Below are 13,128 nucleotides of genomic sequence, written 5' to 3'. Positions count from 1 at the left end.
ATACTTTAGGACCAAGAATTTTTGGCCACTTTTTACTGTAATACAGAGGCTTCCTAATAAACGTATTGACCATGTTTTTTCTACTGTATCCTTGATTTGGAGAGTTTGTTAAGAGAAAGGGTCCACTGTAATTTTGTAAGATAAAGATATCAAAACACAGTTTCATCACAATTTACAATAGAATTTCTTGTTATAGTCAAGCAGAGATGGTTGAATGTCAGATACTTTCGCACAACCTAAAACATAAGATAAATTATTATGACAAAAACTAGCAGAATAAACAAATGTTTTATGTAACACAACATCATGTTGCAATGATCACATGTACTGTAGGTATGATGATCAACCTTAACTATAAAGTATATACATACCAGAGAGAGCCATTGCAAGTTTAAATTCTTCTTTATGATTCTCAGTACCTCCTCCACACCGGTTTGTCCCTAAAACATACGATCACACAAGAGCAACTGCATGTGTACACATGTTAATTTGAGGATATACTCACCTGATAAGCTAATCCCCATAGTACTGGTCGTCCAATGAACACTGCTTTAGCTCCAAGTGCTAATGCCTTTAACACATCAGTACCTTGTCTTACTCCTCCATCAAGATATACCTCTACCCTACCCTCTACTGCCTCCACTACTTCTCCCAGTGCATCAATCTGTATGTGAACCATATAACGGTAAATATACTACTAATTAAACACAACTTACAGTTGCTAACACTCCATCTAACTGCCTACCACCATGATTGGACACTATTATCCCATCCACTCCATGTTGTACAGCCAACTTGGCATCCTCACCAGTGAGAATACCCTTCACTATCACTGGTAGTTTAGTACAGCTCTTCACCCATGTGATAGTATCCCATGTTAACTTATTCTCTTGCAGGAGTTCTGTACATTTGTGTACACCAGACTCCGTTTGCTGTTGTGTTAGTACTGAACTCTGCATAGTTTGTAAAGTGTGAGAGTTAGCATTAGCAAGTTGTAAGTGGCTTGGTAAATTAAATTTATTTCTAATATCAGCCAGTCTTTTACCCACCCTGGGTGTATCTACAGTAACTGCTAGTGCCTTGTAGCCAGCCTGCTCAGCTCGTCAAATGATATCCATGGTGACATGTTTCTCCTTGAAGACATACAGTTGAAACCATCTTAGTCCACTACCATTAACTTGTGCTACTTCTTCTATGGAAGTTGTGGACCAAGTGCTCAGTATCATACAAGTGTTCATTGATGAGGCAGCTGTGTGATAAATTACATAAAATACAGTAGGCTAACATCCACCAAATGTATAGATTTGCAAAGTATATGCTTGAAATTTTTTGTTTGAATAGACTGGACACCTAGCCATATAGTGTTGCCGAAATTTCAGTCTCATAGTTAGAACAACTAGATCAGTGAATCAGCCATTAAACCAAAATTATGGCTTGCAAATAATGAGAGTCCAAAAGTACCTTGCGGTGACTGATAATGAGTTTTACTGTATTCAAGAAATTGGCAACATTAAAGTGTGTTCTTGAAAAAAGATCATAGAAAAACTAGCCACTAACACTGAATGTTGCATAGAACCACATGTACTAGCCTCGTGTATGTATATTATACTAATGTATGTCAACATGATATTTAACATCATTAAAGTGTTGGCCAGGCTTTGTTATACCAGTTGCTTATCTTCACAAAAAGAATGCACACACGAGTATATACACATTATGTATAATAGTGACCTCTGGCAGTAGCCAATTCCCCTTTAGGATTAGACAGTTTCTGTGCACCAGTAGGAGCAATACCAATGGGAAAGTCTATCTCATTTCCCATAATAGTAGTCTTCATGTTAACATTTGAAACATCTCTTAACATTCTTGGTCTGAGTCGATACCTATTATATAAAACATTTCAATACAACAAAATATACAAAATGTTGTCCATTATCTACAATATGTACACGTTGAGCTGGATCCTCAAGAACATTTAATAACTCATGGATGATGCAATTACACACAATCTTGAAATTTGTCTCATATGTAGTACTGTTTGACTCGCTAAAAATATTTCAATACCTTTTCGTTCAAATGTCTGATATAATGTTTATAGCCAATCAAAATTTCCACCACACATTTCCTATGGGGAAGCCATAAAACGCAATGTCCATTATGAGCTTGTAATGGAACCAAAGTGTACGTATCTGTTGTTGACACCTTTGCTGTTACCACTAATCATCTGGTTGGCTGAAATGTTAATTCTCTTGAGAAAAATCCACTTTTAATTTTTAGTTGTTTTTCAGGATCCAACTCAACTTTTACATACTATATTTGATCCAAAAAGTCAAGCCAGCAAGATGAATCAGAAAATTAAGAACAAACAATATAAAAAATAATAAAATTGTATGTAAATACAAAAGTACATGTCACAGTACATATAGTCAACACAACTTGGTATTATCAGCAGTGGCGTATCCAAGGGGGGGGGGGGGGGGGGGGGGGAGAGGGGCACAGAGGACATGTTACCTCCCCTCCCCCCTCCCCCCCCCCTCCCCCCCCCCCCCCCAAAAAAAACAACATTATGCAAGATTGAGATACTATAATAGAACAGTCACAACACACACCACTATTGAGAATTCTCCATAGTTACACTGTTAAAACAGAGGTGTTCAGTTACACCCCGACAAAGGTGTTTATGGAACACCTACACCTTTAAAAGTGTACATATACACCCAGGGGTGTTATATTACGCCTATAATGTTATTGGATTGTAATAGGTGTAGTGAAGCACCTTTGGGGTGTATTTAAGGTGTTATTGTACACTCTATACTGATACATTTGAAATGAATTTCTTTTTTATGTAGGAATGAGTCTACACACCATGCAGTGATGCTATAGGATTATAAGCTCATGCAGTGTTGCTGATTTAGTTAAGTGCAACAGTGAAGCCCAAACAATGTTACACTGAGCTCAGCATGCAGATGAACAGATCAGCAATACCGTATCCACACTCAATCCATCAACGTACTGTAGCTTGCTAGATTGTACATGTCAATAACTGCTTTTACAAGTACTAATAGTGTTTGTACATTCTGTATATTTGATTTTAGTGTGCATTAATAATAATTCAATTCCGTACAATTATAGACATCTAAAATATAAATTGTACACTGTGCAAAAGGCAGAGGTCACAGATATGAGCATGAATGTACGTGCAGTCGATAAAGTAAATAATTCTGTGTGCCGTACTAATTTGTCAGCCATACGATTGCAATTCATTATATAAGCATGGTAATGTCAGTGTTGATACAAGGCTACACATTAAATGCTACTTCATAATCAGATTTTCAATCACTCCAGTCGTCAGCTGGGCATGTAATAATATCATTAAGAGACTCCATATCATATTCAAAATGGAAGGCAATTTTCCTTTGTGATGCCGGCGGGTAGCCTTGTGGTCATCATCATACACTGTGACGTGATTCAAAATGCCAGTTTGTGAGTTCAATTTATACATCAAGCTCAGCTATCGAGATTTTTCATACACTTGATCCGACCTTTAAAATTGCAAGAACTAATGGATGTCAACACATGTTCACCAATGAAAGTTGTTTGTGACAAGGCCAATGGACAATTCAAGCGGATACTGAGCTACACTCCCTGCAGTCCTAGGCCCGCGTGTTGGCACGCATACCTTCCAGAACGTCAAAATATACCAAAAAATAAGTGATGACTTGACGATCCAATTGTGTTCCATTGAATGCCTAGCTTTTGAACGGCAGTGCGCACTATATAGCGTGTACCAGGTGCGAGACCAGGTGCACAATATCAGTAATATGGCCACCGAAAGAAGCAGTTGAGACGATAACGTGCGAGCAGCTTTCGATAGTAAAGAAATGTACCAAAATTTAACAGCATCGACGGCGGGAATGTGGAAGACGATTTGTACCCGGCTGCAGCGGCTGTCAGTGCTTGGGCGCCCAGAGTGGGAAAAGGTGAGTAACGGCCTGGCAACTTTGACGTGAATAATACATGATCTATAGCTGTGAAGAAAGAACTGGCGAATATTAGAAGTGTTCACTTCTGAACAGCGTAATGAGACTGGTATCTTCAGTAGAACTTTATACATTCTCGTGACAATGTTAGAGGCCATTTCCACTGGTTTGACAACTGGCAGGGCAGACAGGAGGTAGCTCAGATGCCAAGAACATGCATCATTGCACATCCAAAGTCAGAGGCTTACAATGTGGTGTGCCAGAAGCTGGTTCAAAAGCGGCACCCAGCTAGATCCTGGATGACAATGGACAGTGGACTTGTGTCAGTATGTTGTTAAGTGTAAAACCTTGATATACTGGTTTATTTTAGAAATTAAGAATTCAGAGGAGGGTGTAGCAAACAAATTGATCAAAGTATCAGTAATGAACCAACTAAAAAACTTGAGAATGGAGTCCAACGACAATGGATTGGAAATTTCTGATGGCTGAGTATGATGACACTATTCAGTCCATGAAGGGTAACTATTAAAAGAGGGTGGCAAAGGAACTGTACAATTCGAAGATAAGTGGATTTAACCCTACTGAACGCCTAGCTTTAATAGTGACTGAATGTCCACTTTTGTCAGAGGTCATTGATCAAAATTCCCCTCTTTGCACTCAAGTACTTGGGTAAGTGTACCATAATAGTTTGTTATAGTTTGAAAATTATGTTTTCTTTTGGTATATAGATACAAAACAAGTTTAAAGCAACTGTTCCAATTGACGACAATATAAAGGACTTCATTTTTATCAACTGGCCTATGTGGAGAACAAAATTGATGTCAACATTTTAGTGTAAGACCAGGCCATAATTTAAGAAGCTATTGGGACTTCTTGGTGAATGTAGCTAATGATTTTTGTCCACCCAGATGGTAAATAACAATTAAGAATACTGAATGTATGTAACAAGGTCTTATTTTTCTCAGGTGTTACTGATTGTGTACTTGGAAGCTGATTTGTCATCTGTTACATCCAAGATGGTTTGCAAGGATAGTGTTTTACTTAAGAATTTTGAGGTATGTTTACCTGTAGTGTACATTCACAAAGTTATGTTTGGTTGACATATAAAACCTCTAATAGTTTCACTGCATGAAGCATTAATTACGTATTAGCATATAAATTCACAACTCTAGATAGGCTGTAGTGCTTCTTGGCATCCAAAATCAATAATAGTCCAGTACTACTTACTGTACGGTGGGAGAAATTTTGGCTAATTTGGCAAAATGATTTTGATTCGCCAAAAATGCAATATGACACAACTATTCGCCAATATATTATCCACCAAATTCCTTCTCGAGTAAAATCACCAAAATTTTGTATTGTGCGGTATACAGCCAAGACTATAGTTCCTTGAAATATGTACCTATTGTCATGCTTGTTATATGTTATATATTTTTATTCTTTCATTTGCAGTGACGTGATGTTGATGTAGACTCTGTGCAGTTTCGAATTATCAGTCAGAACTATTTCTGGTTATTACCGGACGCGATCCTGAAAATGAGGGTATAGCTGAGTCTTCATCGCTAGTTCCGTTCCAGCACTATGTGTTTAATCTCAAAGATGAGTAGCTGTTGCAACTGGAGACTGTTATTCCAATCTGGAGAAAATGTGTATAGAACAATAAACTCTTATGAAATTAAGTTTATACATTATGTATAGCAGTTTTCAATGCTTGTACTTTTAATATCACCCTAATAAAATAGTAAGACTACTGAACACTGCTAAAGACGTTATTGAAACACCTAGGGGTGTTATGTATACCACCTTAAAGTTTATTGGAACACCGTTGGTGAGTGTTACTGAAACTCCTTTAAGGGTGTACTGGGACACCCTAAGGGGAGCCTGACAACAATTGTAGATAAAACACCCCAAGGGGTGTTTAATAAAGAGCCTTTTTTTAACTGTGTACTAAGTATGAAAAACTAGCATCTACAGTATATCCCAAGCATGGTCACATGGACACACTTAGTTTGTTATGGATATTTTGCAAATGATAATTATGCACATGGTCTTGTGTATGCCATTATAATAGCTATTAAACTGAACTACTCATGACTGTCACTTATTCCTATACAATTCTTGATCAATGTAGCCCACTTAGAAAGCAATAGGATTTTAGATATTATGCATAAAACTACTCTACATAAAAATTTCAGTCCTAAAACATATGCAATAGCTTTAGCTTCTGGGGGGCTGTAGACCCCCTGCTCCATATAATTATGTACTTACTACCCTGGTGTACCACCCCTTGCCAAACCCTGGATCAGCCCCTGATCAGGATGCATAGCTATATTTTTGCCAACAAACGATTTGTGTGTGCATACATGTATGAGTAAAATCTAATTATCCACCGTTTAACTTTGGCAATACATCGAGCATGTCACTTCGTTCATCAATCTGGTTAAACAGTGCATTGGTGTTTGTATCTATATGAGTTTGCTGATCTGTCCCCACTCACATAACCAAAACGTGCTAAAAAGCAACTAGCACATGAAGGCTATTTAGAGCCTGTACACTATGCCAAGCTTTGTTTTGAGGTGGTTTCTTTTATAAGAAATGTACTGAACTATCAATCTACATAGTAAATATTGGATCAGAGCCAATATACATGATTTGAGGAAATTTAGTTGGGACCAATATTACTCTTCTTCATTTACATAGTACTCAGTAGTGTACTTCTTTGTTAGTGTAGAATAAAGGTACTACATGTCAGATATTTAATTTAGTGAGTTCCTAATGCTTCTTGTGACTATGGCAGAAAACAATGATGTGAAACATTAGAACACTCAAACTAATACTGTGGTACAACAATTTGCAATTAATTGATTCAAACATGGAGTATTTCAGGCAAGTCTCGGTAGGCATTAAAACGTTTGTAGCTGTCTTCTTGTTTGGGTATAGTGTAATGCATTGTCCTTGATTTCTGACCACTAACAATTGGATCAAGAGTACAAAATACTTAGTATACAATTCCTTCCTTCGAGTTGAAAATTGGCACTACTTTCACACCTCAGTTCAAAGGGAGAAGATGTATAATGCCATATGGCACGGCTAACAGTACTTATGGAGGTAGTATATCAAAAATATATTGCTCCTAGGTATCCATGCATTCCAGGCATTCTCAGAAATCATCAAAATTGTTGTGCTATCTCTTTTGCTAAATATAGTAAAACTTCACAGGATCAATTGTGGCTTTTAATTTTGTAAAGCAGAGCCAGAGTTAAGTAAAGAGGGAGTACGGAACCAGTAAAGCCATGTAACTTTGATTATTTCACCGGGCTGGCCTTTGATAATTTCACCTAGCCTATAACTTGTATGCTATTAAGGGGTAGCTACACACCTCTTAAATGCTTCCTTGTTATCCTTCAGAGTTTGTTCTTGATTTGCACCACAGGAGAGGTTATCATGAGCATTTCTGTCCAGTGTCTGCAAACAGTGCACCTCAAAATCTTCTAAACACACTGGCTTGGACATTCTGTATCACTCAGCTACCTACAAAATCAAGTTCAAACACAAACTCAGTTTACTGTGTTAGCTATCATTATATGTATATACATGCTTCAACTAGAAAATAAATTAATTAATAAATAAACTAGGACAAGAAGAAGATATCATAGTTTTCAGTGCTAAATAATGAAAACTTGTGCTTCGACTGAGATAACCACACACATCTGTCATTAACGTGCAATGTTGTTACGATTGGCAAGATCAATGACCTCACCCCTTTCAAAACATAGTAAGTGAAAGGCCATAGCTACAACTGTGACATAGCTACAACTGTGAAACACTTCAGTCCATGAAAATTTGCACAATGCTGGGTAGCTAGCTACTTAGTGGAGTATAGACTTTTAAAGTACTAGTCAGGCTATGCAAGGCTTGCTAGTAGCTACTTGAATAACTACCTACGTATAAATGAATTATTATATTTGTTACTATATGGAGAAATCAAAATGATTGTATCATAGTGAATGTGCAGAACCAGGAGCATATTCACAGAATACAGTACAGACATCCGGTTAGTCTTAAATGGCTGGCCACTACGTACAGCATGTTACCATTGATTTTTGTTTGTTTTCATTTCCTATCGAAGTGGATTAGTCATTTGGTCAGGAAAAAAGACAGTCTGTCCGAGCTTTTTTGTTTTGACAGATGGAAATTCAGTTGGTCAACCTCAAACCTTACAAGCTCACAAGCTCTACTAATTATAAGTGCTATAATCATATGAATACACTCTTTACCATAAGGCATAACTGAGACTACAGTAATGATATTCATGAGACATTAGCAGGTCATTCAATTAACAGAGGTTAAAGCTGCTGCATGACTAGCAAACTGTCTTTTTTCCCGACCAAATGACAAAAGAAAAAATACAGTCTGTGTTGACGAGACTAGGAATGGATATTAGCCAGTCACCGTGCATATATTTATGTAGCCGGTCATTTGTTGTATAAACATTATAGGAATTTGTCCCTATATAGTTAAGAAACATGGTTGTGGGATTTGGAAAAGCACCCTTCGAATCCGATTTATGCACCTATCAATGCCATGCCCCACCTACCCCAGGTTAGGCAACGGGTGGGGATTTGTAGGGGATTCGTCACCCAAACTGGCCCAGGGTAGGGGCATTTGCAACACAAATGGCCATATTGTTAGTGATTCCCAGGATAAGGCCTAAAACGAAAAAAAAGAAAACACACAAAATCGGGAATCGAACCCACAACCTCAGGTGCTTGAGCCCAGAGTCTTGAGCCCAGAGTCTTAGCCATTGTGCTACATCGCTCCCAGCTACCCAGGCTAACTTATATGTCTCCGAGTGGACTAACTTCTATACTATATTGAAGACAAAGGTGAAGAAGAAACCAAAGCTGAACCCAACCCTAACCTAACGCTAGAACTACTTTTCGCGTCCCCTAACGTTGAATGCTCGGGGCAACCTACTAACATAGATTCTCTCGATAATCTATGCTACTAGACACGTCCCCTAAAGTTGAATGCTCGGGGTAACCTACTAGACACGTCCCATAAAGTCGAATGCTCGGGGCAACCTACTGGACGCGTGTCTATTGAATACTCGGGGCATGGCATACAACTAGTGTAAGCCGGAGAAATCTAGTGGACTGCCGGAACCGAATTAGCCCTGACAAAACTGATATTTCCGGCTGCCGGAACAATAGCAACTTCGTAAATAATACGAATTAGTTAGGGATTTGTAACTCGAAGTTGTCCCCAGGGGTGGGGAATTTGTCATCTAACATTTGCAAATCCCCACCTCTGGGGTAGGTGGGGCTTGACATTGATAGGTGCATTAGCCCGTTAATAAATGTACATGTAGTCTACTGCTACTTACGTGACAATCAGTATAGGCAACGTGAAAATTTCCGATACTTTACAATCTGCTTCAAACTAACAGTTCTTCGTACCATACAGAGGAGATTTTATTATCGATGCTCCTACCGAAATCGAATTCGATTGTGGGTTTATTTTTGTGGCAAGGGCGAGGTTGCAGTGCAGTGCTTTCCGTTGAAGGAGCATGTTGTAGTTGACTGGACCATCACTTTAACACAAATGTGATAAGAATACAAGGGATACATAGACTCTAGTATGAAAGTGAGGTGTGTGCATGAGTTGTGTGGCCGGTGCATCACTGACCCCGGTAATAACTAAAGAGGTTAGGTGGCTTATGTTGATATACAATGGCTTCATAAAATATGGAACGGTAGTATGTTCCATAGTTGACTAATAATTGGTTAGGCCTTCATGATTAGTCACTAAAATTGTCTATGTAAAATGTGTCCTTGGGCCTTTAGGCAAGTCACAATGCACTCTAGTATTTGTGCAAAGGACATATGCTATCCAGATTTGTTCTGAACAGCTAATCGCCATATAAAAGTGTTACCAACCACCTATGATGGAAGGGGAAGGGAAACTAGAGCAATTTTTCCCTGTCCTGGCCTGTTAGGGGTCTCAGTAAAATTGTACTGTAAGGGCCCTACTTTTATTTTCTACCCCTTGTCCCTGTTAGCCTCCTCTCAGATTGGACTCGCAGATAGATCTGATGAAATAAATATGCCTAGTTGACTGTCTCCACAAACCACACTGGCAGGGTAGAAAATAAAATAGGGTCCTCATATAATATGGAAAAGTACACCAAAAACCGAGCCAAAAACATTTTTACTGAGGCCTTAAACAGACCAGGGCAGGAAAAGATTTGCTCCAGTTGCCACCACCTGCTTTTAAGTGGCCCTGCACACTGGTAGCACACCTATCTATGGTGAGTATGTTCAGAGCAAATCTACATAGTGAATATCCTTTACACAGACTCTAGAGTGCATTGTCATTTCCTTAAGGGCTGAAGGACAATCAATTTAGTGACTGAGCACTTCCAATACAGATGGTTGCTCTATAGACCTTTCATGAATATGATTAAGCATAGCTAATTTAGCTATTAGTCAAAATCTTTAATCAAAGAAATATACTACCATTCCATTCCATTCCACATGTTTTACAACATCCCAAAATAAATTTAAAAATTAAAACATGGGAATAGAGATTGCTAAAAAAGTAAAGAAACAAGAGTCAAACAAGCCAGCATGTTAAACACACAGAGATCTCTATTTGGACTCAATGGATATGGTACAGAAACACCTGCATTAAATAGTCATTATTACCATAATATTGTCCTTACTGATTCTCTTACTATGAGAAGATATTTGGCAGTGCTGCCACATCTATTGATCTGTGTAAAGCCTTCTGTTATGTGCTGAAACTCTGAAGAAATGGCTCTAAGAGGCCTTGTAACTGATCGGTGGGCAATTATAATATAATATCTTAAGCCAGATGAAACATATTACTGCTTTATAATACTAAATTTTGTTTGGATTATTTACCTGCTGCTGATGAATATGAACAGCTGAACCACAGCCTATTGTTGTGATTGTAGTCTTCAATCTGCGAATACACCTAGAGCTTCCAAATTTACTAGTAATTAGCTATATGAATTACTAAATAGCTACATGAGAACATGTGATCATCATCAACAAGGACTGGCAAAAGTTTTAGCAAATGCTTTCAAAATCATGACAAGGGAACATCTCCTTATTATAATGATGCTCTGTGGGAAGGATTTGGATGCTCCAAAAGTCACTGTTGTAATACTACTACATGTGCAGCCATGGTTCATCCGTTCCTTGGAGAAGTCATCATTTGATGATATAGAAGTCAGAATATGTGATATATGGAAATATTCCATAGCTGGTACCATAATTGATTACTTGGAGCTCAGTATTCTAAAGCAATGAAATTTACTCATAGTGCTAGGCGTGTGCCTCAAAGCCCTTTGGTATATGCTGAAAGAATGGCCACAAAATGAAAGATTATGCGAAGCCTAACTGAGTATAATAAGCAAAGTCACAAGCTCAAGAAGTGTGTCAGCCAATGTCCAGAGACATGATCTCATTCTCTGGCTCTTTTAGCAAGCCTGTCAAAGCTATCTTAATGTCATTTTCACTCAAGTAAGTTAAGTTGTAGTGATTGTATTTGTATGTAAATCAGTCTGTATAGACCTGGCAGAAAAGCTACATCACTGTATTCAACTGCTACATTTGAGGCATTATGTGTAACTGGGTCCAGTAGATTCATAGAGTGATAGCAAAGTGCAGTGAGGGTGTGTGAACATTAAAGAAGAGTATGAACAAGATTATAGTAACAGTACTGTGCATGTAAAACTGAGCTGCAGTAGGCTGGTTTTTTGACTTCATTTTATAGGTATTTTGTGGTGTAATAATGAATAATGACGATAATAAGCCTCCCTCCCTCACCAAATTTTCAAAAATCTCAGACGGGAAGTTGCATTCTCATTTGGAGGGGTGTCACTAAAAGGAGGAATGGGAAATGAGGAAATGGAGTATTTCTCTATAGTGGATTTTCGTCGTATCGGCAGTATTGCTAGCAAGTGAGGTCGAAACTTAGTATTTCAATCCATTGTTTGCTAGGAGTAGTTAGAGTGACTGGCAATGAGCAAGACTGATTGAAAGCAGCTCTTCAAGTGTTCCCAGAGTACAGTATTGTGCAAACTCAGCCTCATTCTTCCGTCATGTGATTTGTGTACCTCCAGGGTCCTACTGTGATTATACTAGCTACGGTGTGATTACTCTACCCAGTGTGATTACTCTACCCAGTGTGATTACTCTACCCAGTGTGATTACTCTACCCAGTGTGATTACTCTACCCAGTGTCACAAGTTCTCCTGTAATCAGCTTATGTGCATGTCTTGTTTTTCTTTGTAGTTGTAACTGTATACATATTCCTTTGTTGGTTTTTGTAATCTACGTGTGTTCACTCCAGTAAGGAAGAACAGCTGTGCTGATTACCATGAGGTTAAATCAATAATTAATCCTGTCACTGCTGGTATATTGTACGTATGATGTTGTAACTATCAGATGTAGTGGTCGGTGAAGTAGTAGAATGCCGAAGGAATCTCTTACACTCTATCACTATGTACTATAGTTACTACAAACATTGCAAGGTGTAATACTATAAGTTACCCTAGCCCACTATACAGTCATGATAGCACCAGTAGCATAGGGAGCTGAACATAAATTATACTGGTAGTACATTGGTGTCTTAATTGACACCATCACTCTATCCAAGCTACCGGGCTACGCTGATTGCATATTATGTCATATGGATGTACATAATCATCATAGTATTATGTGGCCATGCATACGTGTCATTAGTGACTACTTTAATTCATAATTCTTGATGAATCATAATCTGATTAGTGCCAAACTTCAAAGCAAAATAATTCTTGTTTGATCCAGTAGTTGCTCGAATGCCATGGCAGTAGGCTGTAGTTGATGTAGTGACAGGAGAACTTAACTGAGTTGTGACACTGGGTAGAGTAGTCATGAGATCACATGCCTCGGGCTAATACCATTGAGAAAACTTGAAGAGCTGCTTTCGATCAGTCTTGCTCATTGTCACTCCTGGCAAAGTCGCTGTAGTGTAGAATGCCAAATAATGCATTCAAGTTTCGGCCATTCACTTGGCTTTATCATTGTGTCCAGCTTGTGCCTTCAATGACGGCTTTTGATGCCCTCACTTGCTAGCA

At 38.4% G+C, this 13,128-nt stretch overlaps 1 long non-coding RNA gene and 1 pseudogene across 3 annotated transcripts; one reads left to right on the top strand and one right to left on the bottom strand.

Moving 5' to 3' along the window:
- Positions 1 to 149: 149 nt before the first annotated feature.
- LOC136258210 (2-Hydroxyacid oxidase 1-like) lies at positions 150 to 9,493 on the bottom strand (annotated as a pseudogene).
- Positions 3,736 to 5,849, top strand: LOC136258240 (uncharacterized). Of its 3 annotated transcripts, none has more exons than XR_010702667.1 (6): positions 3,736 to 3,980; positions 4,029 to 4,302; positions 4,351 to 4,649; positions 4,709 to 4,891; positions 4,946 to 5,035; positions 5,433 to 5,849. It is a non-coding gene; the product is annotated as an uncharacterized lncRNA (long non-coding RNA). The 3 variants fall into 3 exon arrangements; XR_010702662.1 differs by having other exon boundaries at positions 4,029 to 4,306; positions 5,433 to 5,848; XR_010702653.1 differs by having other exon boundaries at positions 4,029 to 4,649.
- Positions 9,494 to 13,128: the final 3,635 nt, after the last annotated feature.

Source organism: Dysidea avara, chromosome 1 (genome assembly GCF_963678975.1).
Source record: "Dysidea avara chromosome 1, odDysAvar1.4, whole genome shotgun sequence".
NCBI lineage: Eukaryota > Metazoa > Porifera > Demospongiae > Dictyoceratida > Dysideidae > Dysidea > Dysidea avara.
Note: the sequence above shows the minus strand (reverse complement) of the source record. Positions and strands in the feature narration are given on the sequence as shown.